The sequence below is a fragment of the Protopterus annectens genome, chromosome 10.part0, assembly GCF_019279795.1.
Source record: "Protopterus annectens isolate FY-2018-M chromosome 10.part0, PAN1.0, whole genome shotgun sequence".
NCBI lineage: Eukaryota > Metazoa > Chordata > Ceratodontiformes > Protopteridae > Protopterus > Protopterus annectens.
Window position 1 is genome coordinate 150,510,845 of NC_056744.1, and position 16,246 is coordinate 150,527,090.

At 37.5% G+C, this 16,246-nt stretch overlaps 1 protein-coding gene across 2 annotated transcripts in view; it reads left to right on the forward strand.

Moving 5' to 3' along the window:
• ARSG (arylsulfatase G) overlaps window positions 1-16,246 on the forward strand; it is a 1,771,349-nt gene that overhangs the window by 1,268,611 nt on the left and 486,492 nt on the right. The gene's annotated exons all lie outside the window — the stretch shown is intronic.

Here is a 16,246-nt window from a genome sequence, read left to right on the forward strand (position 1 = left end):
CAGCTGCTGGAAAAAATGGACTTGACAGTAATTCTGTTCCCAGTGCCTACAGTGGGAAGATATTTTTCCCTTGAATATTGTAGAAAATTCTTTACTTTTATTTATTTTTCCTCCTCACTAAGTTGTCTTCATCAACATGTGACAAACGTTCTATTCCGTAATTTTGAATAACTACATTTACTGAGGGAGTGATGCTTTGTGGCATTGTATTTTCTCTCTTTTCTTTTACTCAGCTCATCTAGTTATTTGTTAAAGTATAGCAAAATCACTCTTCGACAAACCTGGCTCCGTGTATGTGTGTGTGTGTGTGTGTGTGTGTGTGTGTGTGTGTGTGTATGTGTGTATATATATATATATATATATATATATATATATATATATATATATATATATATATATATATATATATATATATATATATATATATATATATATATATATATACACATACATACAAAAGTGCTTCTGATTTCCTTTTCCTAATGTTTAATGAAAATGCACGTCACACTAAAATAAATTCTGTTGAATATCATGGCTGTCAATAGCCAGATTTCCTTTGTAGACTTGAAAACTAGAAAATTATTATGTTCTCTACCTATGTAAGGACCAACTCAAAGAAAGTGGGAGATGTCTCCTCCCATGGATCTGTGCACCAGATATGCACCACCATCTGGAAGGATGTCACAAGAAAGCATAAAAGGCCTTCATATAAACATTATCAGTGCCCTAGTTGCATAGGGTTTGCCACCTGTCTCTTTCCTTCAGAGCAGCCCTAATTTGAGCTGTTCCATCCTCGGTGTGTGTGCGTGCGCGTGTGTGTGCATGTGTGTGTGTGCACGTGTGTGTGTGAATTTGGGGGGGCATGTAAATGGTAAATGTACTGATACTTAACAAGAAAAAATATTTTCTGACTTCACTAAATGTCACAGAAATCTTTGATACAACATTTAAGCCATTTTAATAGGTAAATCAGTAAAAACAACCAACATTTAAAGCTTAGTATTTCAATACTGTGATGTCGCTTATGTAAATTTGTCAGAAGGGGTGACAAGTGCCTTTGAACCCTTAAATGACCTAAAAGCTTTGTTTTGCTGTAAAAGGCATTGCTACATTGGAAGTAGCTATGAATCATTATAAGTTCTCCTCCCTGCAATAAAAACAGCTGCTGAGCTCTTGATATCAGCAGGACTAAATTACCCATCTATGATTGTCAGCAGTACATGACAGGATAAACTACAAATTTATCTGTGTCTGTAGTATGTTACGCTGGCTGAGACAAATACTTCTGAAAAGGATGTCAGCAGTTAAACTTAAAAAAGAAAAGTGGCCAGACTTTCCCTTTCTTTTATTCCAAGGCAAGGAAATGAAAGTTTTATAAAGTACAAGCAGTTTTATGGTACTTAAACAATATTTGAACTATATTATAGGGAAAAATGCAACCCAATCATTGAGTTAAAATGTAGGAGAAGGTGGAGTTTTCCTTTAAATCAGAGTTGCTGACATTAACACATTCGCACTCTTTCTCCTCGTTTTTTTATGTTAGCTTCAGCTTAACTTTGCACTGTAAAGCAGAGTTCCAGACATGAACACATTATCAGTGTTTCTCCCCGGCAGCTTAGTGTTAAGTGCTTCATTGTTAAACTAATGCAATTGTTATACTGCAGATTTTATCCTTGACACATTAAAATTTAAATGACATCTAAAAAGGACAGAGAGAAATAAATCTCATTTTAAATCATAGCAGTTTCACTGGCTAGTTCAACTACTTATTTTGCTATACTTTTTTCTTAGTGTCCTTTTCATTTAGTATGGCTTGAACAGTGATGTGTGACATCCTAAAGAGTTTTTATTACAGAAATTGTTAAAACAAGTTTCTAAGGTTTATACAGCTGTTGCTGTGTAAAGTGATGTGTGGACAGCAGATGTGACACATTTTTTATGCATTCACTATTTGTATGATACAGTTTAATTTTTTATAAGGTTGAAATGGTCAATGTGCTGAAAATCCATTCAGAGAATGCTTATTTGCAATACTTTTGTAGGAAACCTGCTATTTATGTTCATTCTGCAAAGACTCAGGTTTACTTTGTTATGTGCTAGAAACAAATAATGTTACAATGTTTGTTTATCACATCAATGTGAATTAAGAGATTCAGTGTATGTGGGGTGAAGAGGAGTACAGTATTCAGACATTTTCAGAAGTGATACTTGAATATTCAGGACAGTCCTGTAAACAAATGCATTTGCTCACACATATGTTTTATTTCCATGAAACATTGGAAAATATTGCCTTCTGTCAGGGGCTGCAGAATTTCGACTTCTACCCTTTGGTATAGCTTTGTATCTTCTCAAGCCGAATCTTACACCATTACATCAGTCTACCTTCTGTTTCAGTACTAGGTATACACTTGCAAACCTGTCTCAATGACTATAATTCAATCATAGCACTATGACTTTTTTCTTCATCTTTAACCTTGCTTCTTTCAGATTTATGAACCTTATGTTATGTATGCACACAAGCTAAATAAATCATCACAATTAAGTTTTATGCCACTGTCTTTTCTCACTTAGGATCCAGAGGCTCTCTTTATTTATTTAATAACCAAGTAAATCCACTAGGCACAAAATAATTCCACTGAAACAAAATAGGAATACTAAAATAGCTGCTAGTTCATAATGCTTGTGTGTCTATAAGGAAAAACAGCTCCTCTTCCTGATTCAAGATGAATACTAATATACAAATATGCCATTTGTATATGCCCAATCATTGCTATAAAGTATGTGGGAAAACGGGACACTTAAGGAACTAGTTTAAGAAAGTATATTAATGGGGGTGCTTTTAACTGGCTGCACATCAGTGTAACGGGAAATACTAGTTTGTTTGAATAAATAGGGAGATGATGAAAATGGAAACCAAACAAATCAAGAAGGCAGGAAAAAGAGACAGATGGTGCACAGGGGTGTTACAAAGTTTTGCAAATTTTTAGAAAAAAGAAAAGCCCCTGAAGAATTGTAATAGATTTGATAAGTTACAGGTGGAGAACAGGTGGACATTTTTGAAGTGTGTTGAGTGAAACAAAGAAGAAACTATTTATGTATGTTAAAAGGTGATCAACAGAAAATGCAAGGGGAAGCAATAATTTTAAATCCCTTGAAATGTCTGCAGATGGGGTAGTTTGACATTTTTATCCTGTAGTGTGAAAAGTGTAAAGAATGGCTTATAGAACTTATAACTAACAGACTGGTACATAACCTGTGTACCTGATGTACTGTTTACTTAGTGCCAAAGGGGAACAACATTATTTTTTGACTCGGGTCAAGTCTAGTCAAAAGGAGCAGAAGCACATAATGAGTTGCAGTCCTTTTTAGGAAAGGCTTAGAAATGACAATGACTGAGTGGTAGTACCCACACCATGGAGCTTGAAAAGTTTAGATGTAATCTTTAAGCAGTAAGAGATTGCATATCATGCCTGATCATAATAAAGTCCAAACAACTCAGGAATTACTTGAGCCTTTTAGGTGGTTAAAAAATTTAAACTTATTTTTAAAAGGTGTTTGAAACATACCACTTCATCTGGAACTTCTGAGCACCAAATTGTTTTGTGAATTACTTTGAAAGATGAAGGCTTGAGAAGTTTAACAATGAAAAGCTTGACACACATTTTTTGAGAGGCATAGGAAATGTATAAAAGTGTTTCAAAATGCATTTGTGGAGTGGTAACAGTAATTGTGTGGGTACAGTTCTTTTTGAATCTTGGTGCGAGGGAAGTTTGATTGCTGGAGGGGAAAGGTGACAGATGGATAGTATGCAGAATTATGTGATGGACTTACAGATTTTAAAAGATAAAAAAATCCTGCAGTACTGAAAATAATAGGTGGAAATTGGGAGATTGTATAAATGAAAGCTACACTGGGGTGACCATTTGAAATTTCAAGACCTGCTAGAGTGAGTCATGAAATAGAGAGACTGAATAGTCAAAAGAACGGATTTACATATACCAAGTCCGAGATGCCATTTCCCAGAATATTCCTTCTTCTCCAAGGTATCGTGAACTTGGAGTTGGTATATATGTTCACATGTGCAGTCTCATTATCTGAAGCATCACAATTTGAGTTTTTTGAAACTTCAGCAAGAATTTGAAGAGGGCAACTGTATATTGGGGGATGATGAAGTTAGAGACAGTACCACAGAAAATTTGGAGGTCCTGACCACTATGGGTTATGTTAAGCAGTGCTGTAAGTATAGTACAAGAAGGGCATACCCCAGGAAAAGACATATTAAGTGCACTTAAATTGTAGGCTAGATAGGTTAATTGTCTTTGTTTTATCATTACGTGAAACAACACAATGTCAGATATCGGGTATGGCAGCAAACAGGGAAGAATAGGTGTTCAGAAAACCACATTCAACAAACCAAAACTGAAGTATTTTACAGTTGAACAAGTCCATTACTGCACTCTCCTAATGTGGGGCAAACCCTCTTAAGATATATAGACTTTAAAATCTTGTAACTCTCAAATCAGCTGTGACATTGTTTACATATATTGCTGTTTATCTTCATGACTGTAGCAGGTTCAGCAATATGTCTTCTTTTCAGGGAAATAAGGATTCACAAACAGGAATGTAATAATGCTGACAAAAATCAGGTTTTACCTGCAGTAGCCTAATACAGGTTAAAACTATAACAGTTAGCAGAGCTGATATTCAGGTTTATGCACATAAACACTAAAAGGTGGTCTGACAGCTAACCATAATTAAGTAGCAGGTAGTCTAGCAGTTGTTTAAACAATATGTGTCAGATAATGCCACTGTTTTTCCTAGATTCAGAAAATGGCAACAGCTAGACACAAGATGGAAATGCTTATTACCACAATTAATGTCTGAAACTAAAGTAAGTTTCTACAAAATGTGACAAAGGACTTTCCATGCTGAAAGTTCCAGGTTTCCAGAAGTCTGACACCTACCTTCTGGTACATTTTAGGGGACTCTAGATGGAGAGTACCTGTTGACCACAGCAGATAATGGTAGTATAGATTGGTTGTCACACTAAGAGTCATTGAGCTGTATCTGCTCTAGGCTCTTCCGAATATAATAAAACCTATGTGTTGTCATTATATTACTTAGATATCTAAAATTAATAAAATGCAGTAATATTGTTGTTACTTATTTTTTACTTGAGCTGGTGAAAAACAAAATCTCCATTAAGCAGTCAAGTGAAAGGCACCTGATACTCATTCATTGCTATAATTGTTTTTGCTGTAGTGCCTGGAGACAGTCTGCACTCAGGTTGCTGTTATTTGTTATAGTTCATTGAAGAAAAAGCATGTAATACGTCTCTGAGGCAACATAAATGGAACAGAATGTCATAAGATCATTACACTGCAAAGCAGAATTCCTTATATCGGACCACAGGGCATTCTATAAAACTGGACCATAACTTTCCAGAAATTTTGTGCAGGATGATTACTAGTCATCTTGCACTGGAGGATTCAGTGTTTATACAGTAAGTTTTAATAAAATGTAAAACAGGAATTATGCAGCATAAAAAACTTGGAAGCAGTTCAGCACAATCCTTACAAAAGTACCAGAAGTGTAAGAACAGAGAGTCAAAAGAGGCAAACACTAAAAATATGTTCAGAAAATTTGCCAACAAAATGCCTTTAATCATTGAATTTTTTATGTTATTATGAAATCTTACTGCGGTGGTGGTGCTGCGGTAGCATTGTTGCCTCACAGTTAGACGTTGCCCGTTCGATTCTCAGTTAGAGCGTCTTCTGTGTGGCGACATGCGTGAATGGGCGTTCCTTCGTTGAAGGTTGTGCATTAGGCCTGGCAAGCCAGCACGTAAAAATCTACTGCCAATCATTAGCGGACCGGAGTTCCGCTGTAGCGACCCCTAACCGGGAAAAGCCAAAAGACACAACAACATGAAATCTTTATATTTTAAATGATGTACAGCGTTATCTATGTTCAGAATGAGGGAGGGCCTTGTATTTTAAGTTTTGAACTAGGTTGGTTTAACATGTCATGGCATCCTCACTGTGCTGAATCATCTGTTTAATTTTCTAGTTATAGGTTCATAGGTTCATAGGTTCATACTAGGCTATCTGCCCAAGGGCATTTATAAGCCTAGCCCATAGTTATTTGGCTTTCGCCACCCCTTTAGTTTGAATAAAACTATGCCTATTATTTTGCTGTGCCTCTGTCAAGCAGTGACACTGAAGTAATCCCTGGGGTATATCTGCGATCCCCCATCCATTGGTCAAGATTCCTCTTGAACAAGGCCAGCGAGGTGCTCTGCCTCACATGTACTGGGATTTTGTTCCACAGCATAGGGAGTCTCTGGGTGATGAATCTGTCCCTCCAGCATGTTCTATTAATAACCGTGTCAAGGTTTAAGTCTCCCGCCCTTGTGGTTCTGAGGGATCTAGATTTTTGAGGTGAAGCATATTCATCAAATCAGGGTTTGACATGGCCTTATATGTCAGGCACAGGTCACCTCTGAGCAAGCGGTATGAGACTGAATAGAGCTGGAGTTCTTTCAGTCGGGCAGCATAAGACATATTTTTGAGACCCTTTATCCTTTTGGTGAGGAACTTTTGGGGCCTTTCCAGCTGCTGCAGGTGTCTGGTCAGATACATTCCGAATGGGGCATTGTACTCAATCATAGGTCTAATGAGTGATGAGTACAGGGGGGCAATGACCTCCCTTGATCTAGATGTGAATCCCTTCATGATCAGGTGGGCAATGTAGAAGGTTTTCCTAACTACTTTAGCAACATGAGTGTCAAACGAAAGGCTACTGTCAACCTGGGTCCCCAGATCCCTGATGACTTCTTCTGTGCTCAGTGGATTGCCACCTATATGGTAGCTAGGGGTAACCTTGTTTTTCCCGAAGGGTATGACTATGCATTTCTTGGCATTTAACTTTAGGCCATGGCTCTGGCACCAGTTATCCGTTTCTGTGAGGCCCTTCTGAAGGATATCTGTGTCAGATGTGTTTTCGACTATGGCCCAGTTTGCAGTCATCTGCAAACTTTGTCAGCCATAACCCTCCTGTGTTTGCTTGTACTTCAGAAAAGTAGATGCCGAACAAGAGTGGACCCAGGACTGAGCCCTGTGGGACACCACTTGTGACAGGCTTTGAGTCTGACATGGCTCCAGCAACTCTGACCCTGTGGGTTCTGTCACTTAGCCAGTTTGCAACCCATCTTGTGATGTATGGGTTTACATTCAAGCTGATGAGTTTTTTGATGATACCTGAGTGGGGTATTGTGTCGAAGGCCTTTGCCAGGTCAAGGTAGGCTGTATGGACTGCCTTTCCCTCATCAATGGCCTTGGTGACTGTCTCGAAAAAGTCAACCAAGTTTAAAAGGCATGATCTGCCTTTGACAAAGCCAAACTGCATTGGATCCAAAGTCTGCAAGTTCCCTATGTCTTTATTTATGAGTTCCATTATGATCCTCTCCATGGCTTTGCAGATAAGGCTTGTCAAGCTAATGGGACGGTAATTTCCAGGGTCGGTGGAGGCACCGCCCTTGTGAAGTGGGACCACAGTCGCCGTGCGCCACTCCTTGGGTACGTATCCTGAGGTGAGGCTAAGATTAAACAGCTGTCCTAACTGTGGGTTTAATTCCTCATTGAGTTCATGGAGCACACATCCGGGGACACCATCCGGTCCCATGGATGCTGTGTTTTTTTGCTTTGGAGAGAGCAGTTCTCACCTGGGCGTTGGAGATGTTTGGGGGGGCTACAATCCTCTGGTATAGATATCTCTCCTTTTGGGGGGGAGGGGGGGGAGAAGTTTGCACTGAACCTGTCAGCCAGTATGTTGGCAATGTGTGTAGGTTCAGTAATCTTCACATCATTTTGAACTAATTCTGAGCATATCTGGGAGTTTCCTCCTAGGTTTCTAACATAGCTAAAGAAGGCCTTATGATTGTCTTTTGAATCCTTGGCGATTTTTCTCTCAAAATTTGCCTTGGATGATTTTATGAGAGCTCTTAGTTTTTTACTTATAATGATCAAGGGTGTCTTACCTTTCAAGGATTTTGCTCTATCTTGTAGTAGCTTCCTCCTTTTGTTGTAGAGCTTGTTTATGGCTGGGATCCACCAGACTGGACGCTTGCCTTTGGTACAAAGAGTCTTAGTTTTGTTTGTAATGTAAAGCTGTGCTTCTTGACCTGTTACAAATATTGCCTGAAATGAGAACAATTGCCAGGGTCGAGGTTGTTTACTTTAACAGCAGGCTATCAAAGAAGTATATTGATCTTTGGAAATTCCACTCTGACCACTGTGTCTTCTTTTGATGCTCTGAATTCCCTGCTCTCACCACCTCTTTTCTAGTATCACACTGCATACCAACCTCTGGAGCTCATGAGGAGGGCTCTCTAGTGGTGTACTCTAAACAGGACCTTTATTCATCTACTTATCTACAAATCCTTGCTATAAAATATTCTTTGTAGATGTCCCAGACATATTTATGTATAATAATGGCTTCATTGATGATCTGTCATTTAGATGTACTTATCTCTCATTTCTAGTTTCATACTAAAAGCATGGGGTGGAGGCATATATAGTAGAACTAGCCCATCAGAATTCTAGAAACTTCCAGGAAGATCTTCCTCTATTAGTCATCTGAATAGACCCTAATATCTAATATTTTTCTTTATAATCCATTTTATGCATGCAATTTACATTTACATGTGTCATTGATGAACAAGAGAACTTGAGATTTTGTATATGAAATTTAAATCCTGGTCACTTTTTACTGATTTTATAGCTGGGTCAACTTTGTGCTTCTCTGTAACTGTACTATTAGCATTCTAATCTTTCCCTAGAAATATTCAACGGCAAGGAGTACACACATCTGCTCAGTTTATTGCATTACAACTTAGACTCCTGACTCAGCTACAGTATTGCCAAGAACATGTGTTAGCCTTCTTTTTTCCTAGTTAATCACTGTATATTAATCAGATCAGACAATAGTAGTAGAAATAGCGAACGTAAACTCGTCTTAAAGTCAAAACAAAACAAAACAAAAAGTAATAATAGAAAATATATAATTGTACAGCATTACTAAGTATTCGAAAGTAATCCAAGCAAGGCAGGCAGTTTGTTTCCAGTCAAAAATCCTTTATTAAGTACACAGACAAGCGATCCAAGTAAAACAAAAATAGAGTAATAATTTCCTCAAAAGCTTTCTAAATATATATATACTTTTTATCAGACATGGGAGTGGTTTATTGTGCTGTAAAACAAAGTGTTATTGGTACACATGTTAAATTCACATCCCTTCCCCCATCAGTGTGACATTCGAGCTGGTCCTGCCCTACTTAGTAGCTGTCATAATAATACATGTGTACTAACAACACTTTGTCTTACAGCACAATAAACCACTCCCATGCCTGATAAAAAGTATATATATATTTAGAAAGCTTGTGAGGAAATTATTACTCTATTTTTGTTTTACTTGGATCGCTTGTCTGTGTACTTAATAAAGGATATTCGACTGGAAACAGACTGCCTGCCTTGCCTGGATTACTTTTGAATACTTAGTAATGCTGTACAATTATATATTTTCTATTATTACTTTTTGACTTGACAGAGTTTACGTTCGCTACTTCTACTACTATTGTCTGATCTGATTAATATACAGTGATTAACTAGAAATATATGGACTGAAAATCTTCCACACACAGAAGTTTCTTACACTGTTTTGTTTTTGGACCCACTACACTTTAGTGGGTTGTTTTAAGACTTCAGGGATACCACAGAGATTACTTGTTTTTTGCCTTCTTTTTTCCTCAAAACCTGTAAATATGTTATACATCGCTAGAGCTTTCTCCATGTTAATCTAACCCTAAACCACCATACGTTGCTATCAGTATGGAAAAATTACCGCTATTTCCTTCTCTAAATGTAATTCCACAGCAGGTTCCTTTGACTTCTGACCTCTTACTCATCAACTGAACAGACTCCTGGAAAAGCTTTTCATCACAAATCAACTGAGTATCTATATACATGTAATTTCCAATCCTCCCATCAGTATGGATTCCCAAAGGGAAAAAACATACCTACTGTCCTACTTTTCCCTCACCAACACTATTTTAACTAAAACTGACCAAGGAGACCTCACCAGTGTGCTATTCATTTACTTTGTCAAAAGCCCTTGACTAAGTCATCCACTCCTCTTCTGACCCAGCCACCATCTCATGGTTTAGAAGCTCTCTTTCAAACACTGCCTTCCCAATTAGACTTGATAAAAGACACTTGTCACCCTTCCCGTATTCTTTGACATCCCATAATGCTCCATTCTCAGACTCCTCCTGTTTAATTTTTTCATAAATAACTTTTCTTCAAAACTTTCAAAACATATCCAGCATCAGCTATATCTTAATGTTCTAAAACAATATTTGTGTTCTTTGGTACCCTAACAATGATGAGCTTCATTCAAACCTCAATCTCACCCCTCTTCATATCTTTATCCTTGAGACAACTACAACATTTAAATGTTGAGGTAATACCATATGCATGCATACCAACCTTCTAAAATCCAATATAATGAAAAACAAAGATACGTAAAACAACTAAAACATGTCATCACATTTCTACATTTCTTACCACAGGAGATAGTGTAGACATTTGTAAAGGGATAATCTATCCCCAATTCAAGAAGGTGAAAAAATCCTCCAAAAGAATCTAACCAATTTACAACCCTTTTGCAACAAAAAGTGCAGATTTACCATCGTATTCCCACTACGGGTGTCATTGCCCAGCATTTTCACAAGCAAGTTGGTTGCCAGTCCAAGATGCAAATTATCAGTTTTAAGTGCTACTTTTTGCCTCCTAGCCTACATCTCATAGCTTTTTTTCAATTATAGATCCCTAGCTAAGGAACAGCTTACCACCAGGTTTTTATCCAAGTCCTTCTGTTTCAGTTTTAGAGATAATCTGTTACACTTCCAAAAATGTGTATTGTGCTTATTTTACCAGCAGTCCCTTGTCAACTAACCAACTCACCCTACTACAACTACTTTGTCCCTACGTATCTAGTGAAATAGTACCTAAGACTTGACAAATTCTTTCTATCATTAAACTGTAAACATTGTGCATACTTTAAATTACTTATTAAATTCCTATGTTAATATACCTGCTTACAATTAAAAATAATAGTCACTTATGATTTTTGTCATTATTCCTTCTCCTGTGTGCTAAAATTACAATTACTGTGTAACTGCTGTTAGTCAGAATGCCATTCTGTTTTTATTGCCTTTTATGCCCTGTACTTATATATTCCAAATTAATCCAGTTATACAATAACTAATCAGTATATTTAATTACTCAGTCATAAACTCTTCATACTATTTGTAAAACATTGTCATCTTTGGATAAGACTGCATCTAGTCGTTAGGCATTAATGTACTAACATCTAATTTACCAGACACAGTGCAGATTAATGCATATTAACTATGCTTTGACTTGACATATAGTTTGTTAAAACTGTATAAGCTGTATTCTCCTCTGTGATGTACATATTTGATGATGTGATAATCTACTACCCATGAAAACATAGTTAAATAAATAAATTAAAAATAAAATATCACTACAGCTTGAAACAACTTTCACTTTGACTGAAATCACAATAACTCACTGACATGCATTGTACCTTGTGCGTGTTATAAGATGTCATGTGTCCTTACATTGACCTACATTTCTAGGGATTTCAAGGATCTTTGTTAATTTTTGACAGAAGTCATAACATGATAACAGTAGTATTACCACACACAGCAGTGAGCTGTCAAAGTCTGCCTCAGACATATTAACTTACGAAGTCAGCAGTTCAGAAGCAATCATGCATCATCACAGCAGAGTTGGCAGTTCAACAGCCAAGTCATTTAAAATTACTGCAGTTGGAAAAATGGGGTTTGGTACCGTGGGTGGTGTGTGTGTGTGTGTGTGTGTGTGTGTGTGTGTGTGTGTGTGTGTGTGTGTGTGTGTGTGTGTGTGTGTATATATATATAGCTGTACTGCAGCACAAATAAAACAAATTGTGTGGGGGAGTACAACTGTAGAATTGTAGAATCCCTAATGCTGCTGCTCAAGTTAGTCAATCTGAATATTTTTTACAGCAAATTGTATTCAAAAAGCATTGATTAAACACATGGCTGTGGGAGGAGTAAAATGTCTTATTTATTTTGTTAAATGGCTAGGTAATATGGTCTGAAGAACCTTATTAGCCATGACCCAGGCCAGAGGTAAAACAAGGTAAAGAGACTGGTGGCATTTTTGTAGAGACTGTACAGATAAAACATACTGAGATTATTGTGTACATTGTGCAAACAGAACTGCATTAGACTTGTATTCTTACATTTTATACAGGATGATGATGAAGAGTTACTTTCTACAGATTAAATAGCTATTTATTCTACCAATTCATTTGTTAGTTGTAAAGAAGAGATAGCTGACAAACAATTCATACATAATATACTATTAAGCTTGCAGTTTTACAAAATGCATTATAGCAGGGGGTGTACTTAATAAAGAGGCATTCATTATCCCATAATACATAAAATACACTGGTTCCTGGTATGTACAAGGAAGAAGAAAATAACATTATTTCATTCTATAACCTGTAGAAGTTAGTATGCATATCATATAATAATCTCATTTTACATTACAATTCCATTTATCTTTCTAAAATCCTTTTTATGCAGTATAGTAGCTACATCAGCTTTCTGCCAAACTTTCTCAGGATTATGAGGATATGAACATTGTACTGGACTGAGGACTCAGTGCCTTCAGAGACACCAAATGTTCACAGACATCCTTCTGTTGTAAGACCCTTGATGTTGGGCCCCGGAATAGGAGTCTGTTCCCATCAATCTTCATGGGATATTCTCTTTTTGTGTAAGTAATCTTTTTGCATTGTCTGATGCATCACATACAGGTGGGGAGAATACTTCCACATTGTACAATGTGCATAGTTTCCCTTGGAGATAAGGATACACATCAACCATTTAGAGCTGTGCAGTCTTCCTTTCATCTCCTTTGGATCAGACAGTCACTCTGTTATGTGATATCTCAATCTCTTTTGCAGAAAAGATTTCAAACTTGCGTAAACTAAAGCACTGCTGGTGATTCACTATTGGGTGTGGAAAGTAAACCTATATTTTTTATCTATCATAGAGCTGCTTTCTTTTTTACCTGCTCCATTTTGCTTTCTGTTTTAAGAAATCTGCTTGGCCTGGTGTTTTTTGTTCCATGTGGGAGATAGACATTTAAATTATCTAGGCTGCATATTTCACTTGTTTTTTCATTGGTTAATTGTCACTTGAGTGATACTTAAATACATAGTGAATTTCTGGCCCTTTGTCTTTTGCTGAAAAGCTTACAATCTTGCATAAATTAAGGCATTGCTGGTGATTCCCTGGTTGCGTTTCCCACCCACCCTTGCTCTTCTTGATCTGCTTTTTAAACCTGGTGATTTTAAGCTGCCTACCCGTACTGTAAATTCAGCTTAATAAGCTACTCCCTTTTTACACTGCTGTTGATATATTAAACTATTTATTTCCATTTTCTTTTGCTTGTAATAAGAAAAGTGAATTTTGCCTCTCATTGTCTGTTCTACTGATTTACTTGATCAAAATTCATTATCTAGCTAGCTGTTGGATAAAGTAGTGTATTTTTACACTCTAGCAAGCACGTGTTTTTATGTCAAGAGGTCAGTGGATTTTCCATCTAGTGCACTGGGAGGCAGCCTGGTCAGTTTAGGTTGAGGAAACACTTGAGATGTATGCATGTTGTTTTATTGGCTGAAGAGCTCATTAATAAGCTTATCTTGTTTTTAGTGCCTTTATAAATTCTGTACAATTGAATGACTCTTGGCTCATTTATATAAAACAAAGTACTTTTATTGAATAAACACACTTTTATAAGCTGTTTAAAGTACACTGATGTATCCATATCTTTATGTCTGTTTGTGGTAGCATTTCATATCTTTTAAGTTTGTTTGTGGTAGTATTTCACTCCAGACACTCCTTTACTATGCTTTTACATTAGGAGGACTGGGATTATTCATCTAGTGGCAGTAGGTGTCTACCTGGTTTATCTGAGCCGTGAAACACACAAAAGGACTCTATTTTTTACACTTCTCTTATATACTGCAAATGTACTTCAGCAGTTACTAAAAAAAATGTAATGTCTGCTGCAGCTTTAAGTAGTTAATTGCACTATATTACATTGTATCGGTTAGTTGTAGGGCTGTTGGTGGAAGTTTTTTGTGGTCTTGTTACACTTAGGCTCCACACCAGTTATTCTACATTAAGAAGGTGTTTTTCTGCACTCTTGTACCAGCAGTAGTGTGCTGATCTAACTTGTCTGAGTTGGTGATTGCTGATGGAAGGCTTATTTTGTAATTTCCTGATTGGTAGTTAGCTTAAAATTTGTTTCCCTTTGCTTGTATTTAAGCCTCTCATTTGTGCAGTGCTGCTGTACACTAAGCAGTGGTTAGGAGTGCCCTGTATAGACACAAAAGCCTAGAAGCTCAGTTTTTCCCCAAACAGCTATCAGTGAAGCCTTTCCAAGATTTTCTGCTGCCCTAGGAGCAACTCAGTTGTGCACTGAGCAGCATTGCCTTATTGATCAACTTTAGCCTTCACAAAGTATATGTCCCTTTTGTAGTCTCTGCTGTACCAGCACAGTGCTGTCAAATTAATCCATTCACTTCACTAATTAAACATAGAGTAAGAGCTTGCTATCATGGATAGGCATTTTCCCATCATCTCTCTGGCCAGCCTGATAGACATGGGCATACTAAGGCAATCTAACAATTGTCTCATGTATACTGGCAACCACCTACTTCTTGAACAAACAAATACTTTATGTGAGAGATGTAGTTTTACTAAGTAACTGTAGGAAAGACTCTCACATAAGGAAAAATCAAATGCCAAACAGGTCGTCAGCATACACGCACTTCCCACACTAAATAAGGACATGATACATAAACCCACGTATATGGAGGTACTCACTAGTAACATACCAAAAGATCAGAGGCCTCCCAAACGTAAACCACTTACACACATAACAATGAAAAAAACAACCACAACACATAACAACACAGTGTCTCAACAAATAATCCCATAATGTGTAACACCACAAAACCTAATGTATTGGTCATAGATGACTCCATTGTGAGCTACACAGATGTTTCCCTCACCAGGCTGGATAAGGAGAAGGTTACTGTTAGCTGCTTGTCAGGTCCCAGGATCCACCAAGTCACTCAAGTACTTAAGTCACTCAACTGAAAGTACCAGTATGACATGGCCATAGTCCATGTGGGGGCACATTACTTGAGACGTACCTTACTGGACTATATGAAGAGATACATGACTGAGCTTTCAGATTATGTGTCAGACAGGTATAAGCCTAGCCTTAAGCAGCATTCTACTTTTTCCAAGGATGATGCCACAATATAGAAATGAAATACTGACTTTATTGGCTTAGCTTCTCGTGTTAGTCTAAGAGGATCCAATATCTGTCAGCCTTGGAAGACATGGTCGACAGACCACACTGGTTTGCCAGAAATGGTCTGCACCTGTCTCCTCTAGGCATTTGGATACTTCCAAAGGTATTAGCCACCCCAGTTGTGCCTTTTTAGGCAGTGTCAAAATAACCAACCTCCCAACATAACAAAATCCTCTCTAGATAAATTCAAGCTGCTGCTGCTTAATGCTAGGAGTCTAAACAAAAAAACTATACTCACTAGAAGCACTCCTCACTTTTGAAGAAGCGGACATCTGTGCAGTCAGTGAGACATGATTCAAAGGTGTGGAAAGTACCCCAGCCATACAGGGCTACAATGCTTTCCATACATTCAGACCAAAAACTGAGCATGAAAGAACCAAAGGAGAAGGTGTATCCATCTTCATTAAGGATAAGTACTACTTGAGACTGGTCAAATAGTGTGACTCTCTTGAGCTACTCCATGTCCAATTAACTATAGGCAAAGCCCCCTACCACATCATAGCTAACTATAGGTCCCCCACCACGAAACCAGAAAAGCATACTGCATACCTGGACTTGCTGGAGTCACTTCCCATTCAGCCCAACACCTTAGTCATGGGTGATTTTAATTATTCTACCATCGACTGGAAAACATGCATGACCACAAGCATGCTGGCTCAGAGGTTCTTGGACTTTGTCAATGCAAATGCTTTGGAACAGCTAGTCAGCACAAGAAGTGCAAA